The sequence below is a fragment of the Pyrus communis genome, chromosome 8 (genome assembly GCF_963583255.1).
Source record: "Pyrus communis chromosome 8, drPyrComm1.1, whole genome shotgun sequence".
Classification (NCBI taxonomy): Eukaryota; Viridiplantae; Streptophyta; class Magnoliopsida; order Rosales; family Rosaceae; genus Pyrus; species Pyrus communis.
The window spans coordinates 14,640,324-14,652,308 of NC_084810.1; the positions used below are offsets into that span (position 1 = coordinate 14,640,324).

Here is an 11,985-nt window from a genome sequence, read left to right on the forward strand (position 1 = left end):
AATACCCTGAAATTTTAATAAAAAAGACAAAAGAACTTAAATTTTAATGAAAATGACACAATTTTAATGTAAAAAAATTTGACGCGCATCCATCACATACACTATTTATAAAACTAAACGCTATTTATGAAACTAAAACACTATTTATGAAAGTGAACGGTACTACACTATTTATTGGTCTAGTTCCATAAGGTACCGTTTGGTACGTGGGACGGGACGGGACGGAACAGAGTGGGACAAGACGTTCCGTCCCACGTTTGGTGCGCCTAAAATGGGTGGAACGAGCTGTTCCACGGGACGAGTTTTGGGTGAATTTTCGTTCCACCTCAACCCCTTGGAACAACTCGTTCCACATCCGTGGAACACAAAATTATAACCTCTCCGTCTCCTTCTTCTTCCTCCTTGTTTCCATCCGAGGGCATCTTTGCTCCCACTCCGTTCCGTTCCGTCCTGTCCCGTCCCGTCCCGTTCCATTCCGTTCCGTCCCGTCCCGTCTGCATACCAAATGATACCTAAATAGTGTCTAGTTCTTGCATATATTTCATAAATAGTGCCTAGTTAGGTCCAATTTCATAAATAGTGTATAGTAATTGGTACAGTTTCATAAATAGTCTCTTTCTTGATCTGGTTTCATAAATAGTCTCTAGTTATTGGTCCACTTTCATAAGTAGTGCCTAGTTCTTGGTCATGTTTCATAAATAGTGTCTAGTTCTTGTTCCAGTTTCATAAATAGTTTCCACCTATTGGTTAGTCTAGTTTCATCAATAGTGTCTACTTATTGGTCCGGTTTCATAAATAGTATCTACTTATTGGACAAGTTTTATAAATAGTGTCTAATTCTTAGTTTAGTTTCCTAAGGTTTAAAACTTAGACCTTTTTTGGTCCGATAAAAGCACGTATTGCACCTAAAATGATGAACCCATAAATGATTATGTCATCAGTAATTATATTTAAAAGCTGTTTACAATTACCAAATTAAAATTCTCTCACATTTTTTACATACCTATAATTAAATGTAGCTCTCCATCCAATTTCTTTAACTTGGGTGTCATCTTGAAGAATTTTTCCTTATGCCCATAAGAGAAGTAGTACACCACGCGTTATGATGTAAATGGTGAGAAACTTTATTTTTTAATACAAGAATCTCACTACTTGTATAGAGACACGTGGTATACCACCCCGTGTTCTGGGTATATTGAAAAATCACTCATCATCTTGGCTACTACTGCTAGGAAACAACATCACAAAAATAAAACTGATAAATGTAATTCAATTTGGAATCTTTCTCTTAAAAAAAAAAATCTCTCTTATTGAGAGCTGACAATGGGGAGGAAAAAATCTCTCTTATTTATTGTCATAAGAAACGATAACAAGTTATTTAGACAATAACATAAATTACAAAAGAAATCCTCCATCTAGCAAAACTAGCTAAGATATCCCACACTAATGGGAAGGAGAATAATCCCTAAACTCATTTGAAAACAATGCCCAGAAGGGCTGCCCAGTATCTTACTCTACCCCATAGTTTTTCTACCATCAATATAAGAATAGTGAAACCTTTGTTGTTGTGTCAGGCTAATAAGCTGAATAATAAAACTAAGAGTCCTATGGTTTTTGCTCGGATTGAACTATAATCTCTCTCTACTCTGAGTTCCAGCAACCCAAATTTCTTCTAGATGGAATCGAGAAAAGCGGGAAAATGCAGAACAATGCACCTCTTGACCATGTCGATGGGAGGAGCTGGCGGAGTCCACAGGAGTTCCAGTGAGGTTCTTAGTAAATCCCTCGCCCACATTACCATACCCACGGCGGATCCAAATCTGTAACACCCGAAAAAATTAAACAGTTCTATCATTATTCCGTGGAAGAAACAACGTTACAAATTTACAAGCTACAATATCATTGTTCATATTCTGAAAACGTCGCATTGTGGTTCCATCATCAATACAAACAATAACATCTCTCGTACATAACCAAGTTCTACTTAACCTTTGATTAATCACCGAAAATGCTCTCTTAACTAAAACAGTTGCAACTGCAAAACTAGATTCTACCACATTCAGAACAACATACGAGGAATTGGATTCCATCTTTCTCCGAACCCATGACAACAATTGATGAATTCGCAAACACGTAAGTACGCACAGGCATGGTTTTTACGACAGATATCTGGGAATTCTGCAAAAAGGAACTTTTGAAATGAAACTGAATTTATTAACGAAGCTTACACTACAAATTCCAGAAGAAAAAACCTAATGGTGCTGGTATAACATCTATAATTAGACTTCTGCTTGCCTCTTCCTTACCAGCTGGGGTTCGGGAGCTCAATCTTTGCGATGTCTGGTCCAGAACCACTTCCTCCTAGCATAATCGTTTTCTGATAGGGATCTACTCCACCTTGACCCAAGCGAGAAGTGCCGTTTCAAGAAAGGTTTCGTAGAGTTGTTCCGAGTGCTGGAACTGGGTTCCATCTTAGATACTTTTACTTTCCTATCGGCATTCTTCTGATGCTCAAAAACATCGTAATCATCATCAAAGTAGCTATGTACAACTCTATTTTTGGATATCTTAGGGTTTCTGGCTTTGAGCTCTGCTTCGGCTCTCAAAGCTTTTCTCGACATCTTTAATACTTGCTTCTCTACGACCATACAAATTGGGCAAGCCGGGTCAGACTTATCAACCTCCAATGTCATAGTCTCCAAGCACTCGGCATGGTACAAATGTCCACATACCAACACAGAAACCACTGATGTCACTGCCGGCAATAATTTTCTGGATGCTCCATGAAGATCTCTCTGTTAAAAGCTTTGAGCAGACTCCACAAGACTGCAAATCTATGGAAGGAGAACATGAGAACCTGCTGCTGGATCCAATTAGCTTTCCATGGATAGAACCAAAGTTCTCACTGTCAAAAGACCATCTTTCCCTTTGAGAATAGGTCACGAGCTCAGAAAAGGTACACATAGAACAGCCATCAGAGGACCCACCTAGAGATACAGGCGCCATGTCATTGCTGCAAGTAGAGAGTACAAATGATTGTCTTCCTTCAGATATTGAGTTGTTGTTTGGAGATTTTAATCCCAATACCCGACTATCAGAAACCTGTCTCAACAGCTCATGTCCTGGTGAACGACGGGCTCGTCTTGATGGGGTTGAGTTGGGAAATAGTGGATAGCTAGGGGTACATGATGGTTCTGCAGTTGGTGTTGAAAAATTAGTAGGCATGGACAACGAAACATTTGATGCAAATGAATTTGCAATTGCCGATTATTCTGTCAAACTCTTCACCTGAAATGCAAATGGAAAGAGGTCAACACAATCTAATGACAATGGGTAAAGGGACAGAGCATCAGACAACAATGCATAAAACCCAGTATAACACGTCTAGTTATAATGGAGTCAAACTCACATCCGGAGAATAATTTCTTGCAATGGATAAATCTGCAAAATGCACATACTCAGCTCAATAAATCACAAACAAACGAAGCAACAAATGCCAGCAATCCAACGATTAAACTTATGTGACTACCTAACATAAAATGGAAGTATGTCTGATAAGTGTGTGCATGCGCAAAACATCAGAAGCAAGCATCCAAAGACCTCCTCGTGAGGGCTACCAATTTTCCACTGGACAAATAATTGTAAAACAAGGAACTGCAGGTTATCAATGTCCTTTCTTAACATGTGCTCAAAATAAAAGAAAATAGAAGAAATATGTCCTCAAAATTTAAGTTATATGTTCTGTTAAGACAAAAATTGTCGATCCATAAACCAAAGACACGTCCAGAATTTCTATTTTGACAGCAGAAAATTGTACATTTGAGCTTTCTTTATCTTATTTTGATGATATGTAAAGCAGAAAACTAGGAAGCAGAGAGAGGCATATATTTGGTATAAGGCTACTGTGTTGTTCTTCAAAGTGTTTACAAATACCAAGAAAAGATCAATCATTCTCATTCAGGACTATCAGAAAGTCCTATCAATGCAAACGTGATACCACTATGCAATTTTGCATCACACTGAGGATTGCAAAGTTAAATTTTCATTTTTACAGGCATTTCTGATGTAACAGTTTATAAACCAAGTAAAATAGGTCATTAGGTATTCACTACATTCAATCTTATGTAAATTAATCTCATGATGAAAAGTAGGAAGTTCAGAAGCTTTCATTTACCAAACGGGGGTTACGTTACCTGGAGATGGACTCAGATTTGGACGTGTTCCTCCATGAAGAGGGGACTTTTGAGATATAGGTGTTCCAAAATTTTTCAGTGGGCTTCCCGGATCTGAGAAATTACCCCTTTTAGAACTTAATGCACCTTTTAACTCCATGCTATCATTAGTACAGATTCGACCAGAGACTTGATATGGAATACCAATTTCACTAGAAACACGCTGTCGATTATCCCATTGAAAATTCCATGACGGTGAACGTATGGCATTCCTGCGCAATGTTTCACCTTCAATTCGATTTGGGTGGGTTCTTTTCTTCGCAGCAACATAGCAAACTGACCCCATGATCGTCCAGATAGCATACGCCCTCACTGTGAGCCAAAATTTCACTCTTCTGGAAGACAGAAAATAAACAAGATTTAGTCTGTCCTTCATGTTTAATAGCCGCAACCTAATCTTCTAAGTAGAGAATCGAAGAACAGCTCATCCTTACGAAAGGCAAGGGAAAATCAACACTGCATCATAATTACCTGTATCTAATTACTGCGACATCATCTGTTGTATTCAATTAATGGAACAATTATTCGGTTTCTTCGATTTGTATGTCACCTTTTAAGGAAATACTCTGCACATTATTGCTTCCAGACTAACATGACGCGTTTCTACATATTATACTACGAAGCAAACTAAGTCCTCAAAATTAACATCTAAACCCACCACTCCCCGAAATTTCCAATTCAAAAACCAAAACAAAAATGATGAACAAAGAAAAAAAGAAAAGAAAAGAGAGTTAAGAGCAAACTAAAGTAATCAGTAACCTAACAACTAGATGCGGAAAAAAAAAAAAAAAAAAAAAAAAGCATAAGAAGAAACAAAATTCAATAATTCTTAAAAATCATAAAATTAAAGAAACCCTAGGAAAAATAAGCATTAAAGTTCAATAATGGAAATATAAATTGCAGAAAAAACCTAGGGGTTCCAAATTGCTGGAGCGAACCAAAGAGAAAGGAAAAGTCGCTGAAAATTACCGTTTCGTTCCTTTTGGGGTTTCACACTGCGAGGGAGGTCTTCATCTTCTTCCGCCTATCGCTGAGAGAGAAAGAGGAGAGTGAGGATTAAGCGGTATGAGAATAACAACATGGATGTGAAGGGGTGGGATTTGGCGGCAGAAAGTAAAGATCGTTGTTGTGACAGAGTTAAAGGGAACGGAAGGGATGATGTGTTGGTGGAAAGTTCTAAACGCATCCGGAGTTGCGCCACGTATTCTGTACTTCCAGCTTTTAGTTATTTTTTTTATTTTTTTTATTTTTTTTATTTCTTACTTCCTGCTCCTGTGTATTTTTACAGATACAGAAATATATTGGCAGCCGAACGAGAATCAGGATGCCATGCAAAAAATTTATATTTATGGGGAAAGCGTTTATCATCAGATTATTGTGTTCTGAGTTTAAATTATTTGTATCGTTTTCAAATAAAAAAGTAAATTTTATTTTATTTTTATTTTACATATTGATAAATGCGATTCACATGCTGAATGCATTTCATAATTCTTTTACATATTTGATATTTTCCTGTGGAATAGTCGAGTCTCAAAATTAAAATGTGGTATAAACATCATCAATGAGAATATTCATGAATTACTAGATTCTTAAAAACAATCAATTAAGAAACATCAACTGTGGAACAAAATGAAAGAATATACTAATTTATTTCTTCTGTTACATCCAAAGTGGGATTTGTTCTTAGCAAATCCGCCCATTTTCACAATAAAATAATACTAATTGAACCTAAGAACATAATGTGCTTATTTATCTTGAAGAAATTTTTGTAGCAGCCATGCATATATGATTTTTCGCTAGCTTTACCCAGATTTCTTCTTGTCCCTTGCTAGAGCACCCTGAACCTTTGGCGGATTCGGACCTCCACCACTCTGAGAATGGGACGACGAACCGCGTTTCGTGCCAGGATAAAGGACCGTTGCTGCATCTTTCTTACTAGAAGACATAGCTGCTAATGATAAACTTGATTAAACTTGTTTACAGAAGGTATACGAAGGAGGAGATCAAGTTGTGGCTTTTGCATTGAATATGTTGGAAATGTATTTATAGACACCGGGCTCGTATCTAGCAGTTTCGTTTCCACGTAACTGCGAATGTAAACGCGGCTATTTGTTTTAATTGTAACTCCTTTTTTTTTCTATATATATCCTGAATGCTGACCGAGTTGTCTGATGAGCTCAGAAGCGTTGGGGGTTCGGAAAAAATCCTCGAAAAGGAAAACAAATTTCTGACAAGGCCGACATTTTTATATAATTTAATATATATGTGGAGATTCAAATTGTATGGGGAATGTCTGTTAATATTTTCCCTCCATTCTTATCTTCCGAAGTTTCTCTGTGATATATATTGAAACTTCCTTTTCGGTAATATGTTGACTTTCAAGCCTTCTGAGATTTCATATAATATTACACAATAAATGTTCAAGGACATCGATCCATGCAGAAAATAATCTTCCCCGACAAACGCGGTTTAACGAATGTTTGAAGAAGAGCACCAATGTATATCTTCAGAGGTGGCGTGGAGACCAATCTTTATATGTTGAATGTAAATTAACAAAGACTTTGGAAAGATTTTGGAATGTGAAAATAAATGCATCGTGAAATAACAGAGTATATTACCATAAGGTGGAAAAAAATCATGGAGAAAGTTGATGCATAGAGTTTCACGAGGCTTTCATTTGCTACTGTTGGGACCCATATAAAACCAAGTTTTCAAATTATTTTTAAAAAAATGCAGACTGATTGAATTCAAATAGTATTTTCTTAATTAGCAGTTACTAGTTCATTTTTAATATTAGGGTCATTTTGGTTCCGTCCTTAATCAACCTAATTGTTTAACTAAAACCTTGTTTGTTTAATATTTTGATTGAGGTGATTAACATCATTTAAGAGATTTAACTCATTCATTTATGCATTTAATGTCCCACAAATTATGAAATTTAAAAAAACTAAATAATATTTTTAAAATATAATAAATACTTCAAAATAAATATTAGAGTAATATTGTTCTTCACAAAATTATAGCAAGAAAATAATGTATATTTTAAAAAATAACTACTAATATATTTTAAAACATAAAATAAATACATATAATTAGCATGGTACATTTAACAACATTAAAAATGAGTACAAATAAAAAAAAATATGGGTACAAATACAAATAAAACTTTAAAAAATATGGACATAAAATGAAATTAATATATGGGTACATAATAAACTGAAAAGAAAATTGGTACAAAGTAAAAAAGGTTGCAAATTAAAAATGGGTACAAACCAAAAATAAAAATTTATGATAAAAAAATTTAGCCATAAATATAAGTACACCAAATGTAATAGTTGTAACACTAAATGAATACATTTAGAAATAAAAAATATTTTATTATTGAAATAATTAATGACGTTTGTTAAAACCTAAGGATTGAAATAATTAATGACGTTTGTCCTATCAATGCAAACATGATACCACTGTGCAATTTGCATGACACTGAGGATTGCAAAGTTAAATTTTAATTTTTACAGGCATTTCTGATGTAATAGTTTATAAACCAAGTAAAAGAGGTCATTAGGTATTCACTACATTCAATCTTATGTAAATTAATCTCATGATGAAAAGTAGGGAGTTCAGAAGCTTTCATTTACCAAAGTGGGGGTAACGTTACCTGGAGATGGACTCAGATTTGTACCTGTTCCTCCATGAAGAGGGGACTTTTGAGATATAGGTGTTCCAAAATTTTCCAGTGGGCTTCCCGGATTTGAGAAATTACCCCTTTCAGAACTTAATGCACCTTTTAACTCCATGCTATCATTAGTACAGATTCCACGAGAGACTTGATATGGAATACCAATTTCACTAGAAACACGCTGTCGATTATCCCATTGAAAATTCCATGACGGTGAACGTATGGCATTCCTGCGCAATGTTTGACCTTCAGTTCGATTTGGGTGGGTTCTTTTCTTCGAAGCAACATAGCAAACTGACCCCATGATCGTCCAGATAGCATACGCCCTCACTGTGAGCCAAAATTTCACTCTTCTGGAAGACAGAAAATAAACAAGATTTAGTCTGTCCTTCATGTTTAATAGCCGCAACCTAATCTTCTAAGTAGAGAATCCAAGAACAGCTCATCCTTACGAAAGGCAAGGGAAAATCAACACTGCATCATAATTACCTGTATCTAATTACTGCGACATCATCTGTTGTATTCAATTAATGGAACAATTATTCGGTTTCTTCGATTTGTATGTCACCTTTTAAGGAAATACTCTGCACATTATTGCTTCCAGACTAACATGATGCGTTTCTACATATTATACTACGAAGCAAACTAAGTCCTCAAAATTAGCATCTAAACCCACCACTCCCCTAAATTTCCAATTCAAAAACCAAAACAAAAATGATGAACAAAGAAAAAAAAAAAAGAGAGTTAAGAGCAAACTAAAGTAATCAGTAACCTAACAACTACATGCCAAAAAAAAAAAAAAAGAAGAAACAAAATTCAATGATTCTTAAAAATCAAAAAATTGAAGAAACCCTAGGAAAAATAAGCATTAAAGGTTCAATAATGGAAATATAAATTGCAGAAAAAAACCTAGGGGTTTCAAACTGCTGGAGCGGATGAAAGAGAAAGGAAAAGTCGCTGAAAATTACCGTTTCGTTCCTTTTAGGGTTTCACAGTGCGAGGAGGTCTTCATCTTCTTCCGCCTATAGCTGAGAGAGAAAGAGGAGAGAGAGGATTAAGCGGTATGAGAATAACAGCGTGGATGTGAAGGGGTGGGATTTGGCGGCAGAAAGTAAAGATCGTTGTTGTGACGGAGTTAAAGGGAACGGAAGGGATGATGTGTTGGTGGAAAGTTCTAAACACATCCGGAGTTGTGCCACGTATTCTGTACTTCCAGCTTTTAGTTTTTTATTTTTATTTTTTTTATTTTTTTATTTTGTTATTTCTTACTTCCTGCTCCTGTGTATTTTTACAGGTACAAAAATATATTGGCAGCCGAACGAGAATCAGGATGCCATGCAAAAAATTTATATTTATGGGGAAAACGTTTATCATCAGATTATTGCGTTCTGAGTTTAAATTATTTGTATCGTTTTTAAATAAAAAAGTAAATTTTATTTTATTTTTATTTTACGTATTTTTAAATACGATTCACATGCTGAATGCATTTCATAATTCTTTTACATATTTGATATTTTCCTGTGGAATAGTCGAGTCTCAAAATTAAAATGTGGTATAAACATCATCAATGAGAATATTCATGAATTACTAGATTCTTAAAAACAATCAATTAAGAAACATCAACTGTGGAACAAAACGAAAGAATATACTAATTTCCTTCTTCTGTTACATCCTAAGTGGGATTTGTTCTTAGCAAATCCACCCATTTTCACAATAAAATAATACTAATTGAACCTAAGAAAATAATGTGCTTATTTATCTTGAAGAAATTTTTGTAGCAGCCATGCATATATGATTTTTCGCTAGCTTTACCCAGATTTCTTCTTGTCCCTTGCTAGAGCACCCTGAACATTTGGCGGATTCGGACCTCCACCACTCTGAGAATGGGACGACGAACCGCATTTCGTGACAGGATAAAGGACCGTTGCTGCATCTTTCTTACTAGAAGGCATAGCTGCTAATGATAAACTTGATTAAACTTGTTTACAGAAGGTATACGAAGGAGGAGATCAAGTTGTGGCTTTTGCATTGAATATGTTGGAAATATATTTATAGACACCGGGTTCGTATCTAGCAGTTTGGTTTCCGCAAATGTAACTGCAAATGTAACTACCAAGAAATTACGGTAACGTAACTGCAAATGTAAACGCAGCTATTTGTTTTAATTGTACCTCCTTTTTTTTTCTATATATATCCTGAATGCCGACCGAGTTGTCAGATGAGCTAACAAGCGTTGGGGGTTCGGAAAAAACCCTCGAAAAAGAAAACAAATTTCTGACAAGGCCGACATTTTTGTATAATTTAATATATATGTGGAGATTCAAATTGTATGGGGAATATCTGTTAATATTTTCCCTCCATTCATATCTTCCGAAGTTTCTCTATGATATATATTGAAACTTCCTTTTCGGTAATATATTGACTTTCAAGCCTTCTGAGATTTCATATAATATTACACTACAAATGTTCAAGGCCATCGATCCATGCAAAAAATAATCTTCCCCAACACACGCGGTTTAACGAATGTTTGAAGAAGATCACCAATGTATATCTTAAGAGGTGGCGTGGAGACCAATCTTTATATGTTGAATGTAAAATAACAAAGACTTTGGAAAGATTTTGGAATGTGAAAATAAATGCATCGTGAAATAATAGAGAATTACCATAAGATGTAAAAAAATCATGGAGAGAGTTGATGCATAGAGTTTCATCAGGCTTTCATTTGGAACTGTTGGGACCCATATATAACCAAGTTTTCAAATTATTTAAAAAAAATGTAGACTGCTTGAATTGAAATAGTGTTTTCTTAATTAGCAGTTGCTAGTTCATTTTTAGTATTAGGGTCATTTTGGTTCCTGTCCTTAATCAACCTAATTGTTTGATTAAAACCTTGTTTGTTTAATATTTTGATTGAGATGTAACATCATTGATGCGAACTAAATAAGCACACAAATTAAAACCCTCTTGTGACAATTGTAGTATATATATAAGTAGGGATCGTTCTTAACCGGGGATTAGGAGGGATTGCAAAATCTCTTGGAAACTGACTCAAAAACGTAAAACAAAGGTTAAAATACTAAATTAGACTCAAAGAATGCAAAACTAAACCATAAAAACACTAAAACAAACCAAAAAACTCAAAACAACCCCAAAACACTCAAAACTGCCTTAAAAACACTTTCTGGGCAGTTTTGAGCACTTTGACTAATTTGGACGAATTTGTGTAATAACTTGAATCAAAACACTTAGAAACACAAACTAAGACACTTTCTAACTAAATTGAACATTAAAGTAAAGGGGGATTGAGTTTTTAACGAAATTAAATAAAATGCACAGATTTGAATTAAAACAGATTGTAAAGATGAATGTGATGAAAATATGGATGAATGCTAGCTAGAAGGTTCTTCTCCACACATGTCACACTTGCATACTAGATGATTTTCAATTGGTCTTTCGATGAATTATGAAACTCAACACCCCGGGTTAATTAGGTCCGCTTAAATTAACCGTCAAGTTCTCCTTAAGTTAATGAATTGAATGGGTTAGCGCAACGCAATTCAAAACAATCTCCAAAAGTCCTTTACGTGAAAAGCACAATAAAGATACAATCAAAGATCATTAAGCATCATGAAAACTATAAGTGTTGACGAGGCCTTCGTTACTATGATGAGCATGAAACTAGTGCCAAGAATTCATTTAACGCGATTGTTTATAAGCAACCTTCACTACTTGTGAATATAAGTTCATAACTATTAGGTGAAACTCACTTATATTCTAGCGTCATATTCATGCATGAAAATTAAGCGTGCACTCTCAATAAACATACACAAATAAGTTATCAATCAAACAGTTAAATGAATAGAATCCAAAACTCATGAAATTCCAACCAAAGATAATTAAGTCATATTGCAAGCATAAACATGGTTTCGAATCACCCCCTAGCTAATTAGGGATTTAGCCTCTCATGTTCACAAAAAGAGAAATAAAATTGAATTTAAACATAAAGATTAAAAGATCGATTACACCTAGAACGCCCAACAATTAAACTTGAATTTCTGTGCGTCTAAACTCCTC

General features: G+C 35.0%; 1 pseudogene; it reads right to left on the reverse strand.

Moving 5' to 3' along the window:
• Positions 1–2,018: 2,018 nt before the first annotated feature.
• Positions 2,019–9,122, reverse strand: LOC137743881 (uncharacterized; annotated as a pseudogene).
• Positions 9,123–11,985: the final 2,863 nt, after the last annotated feature.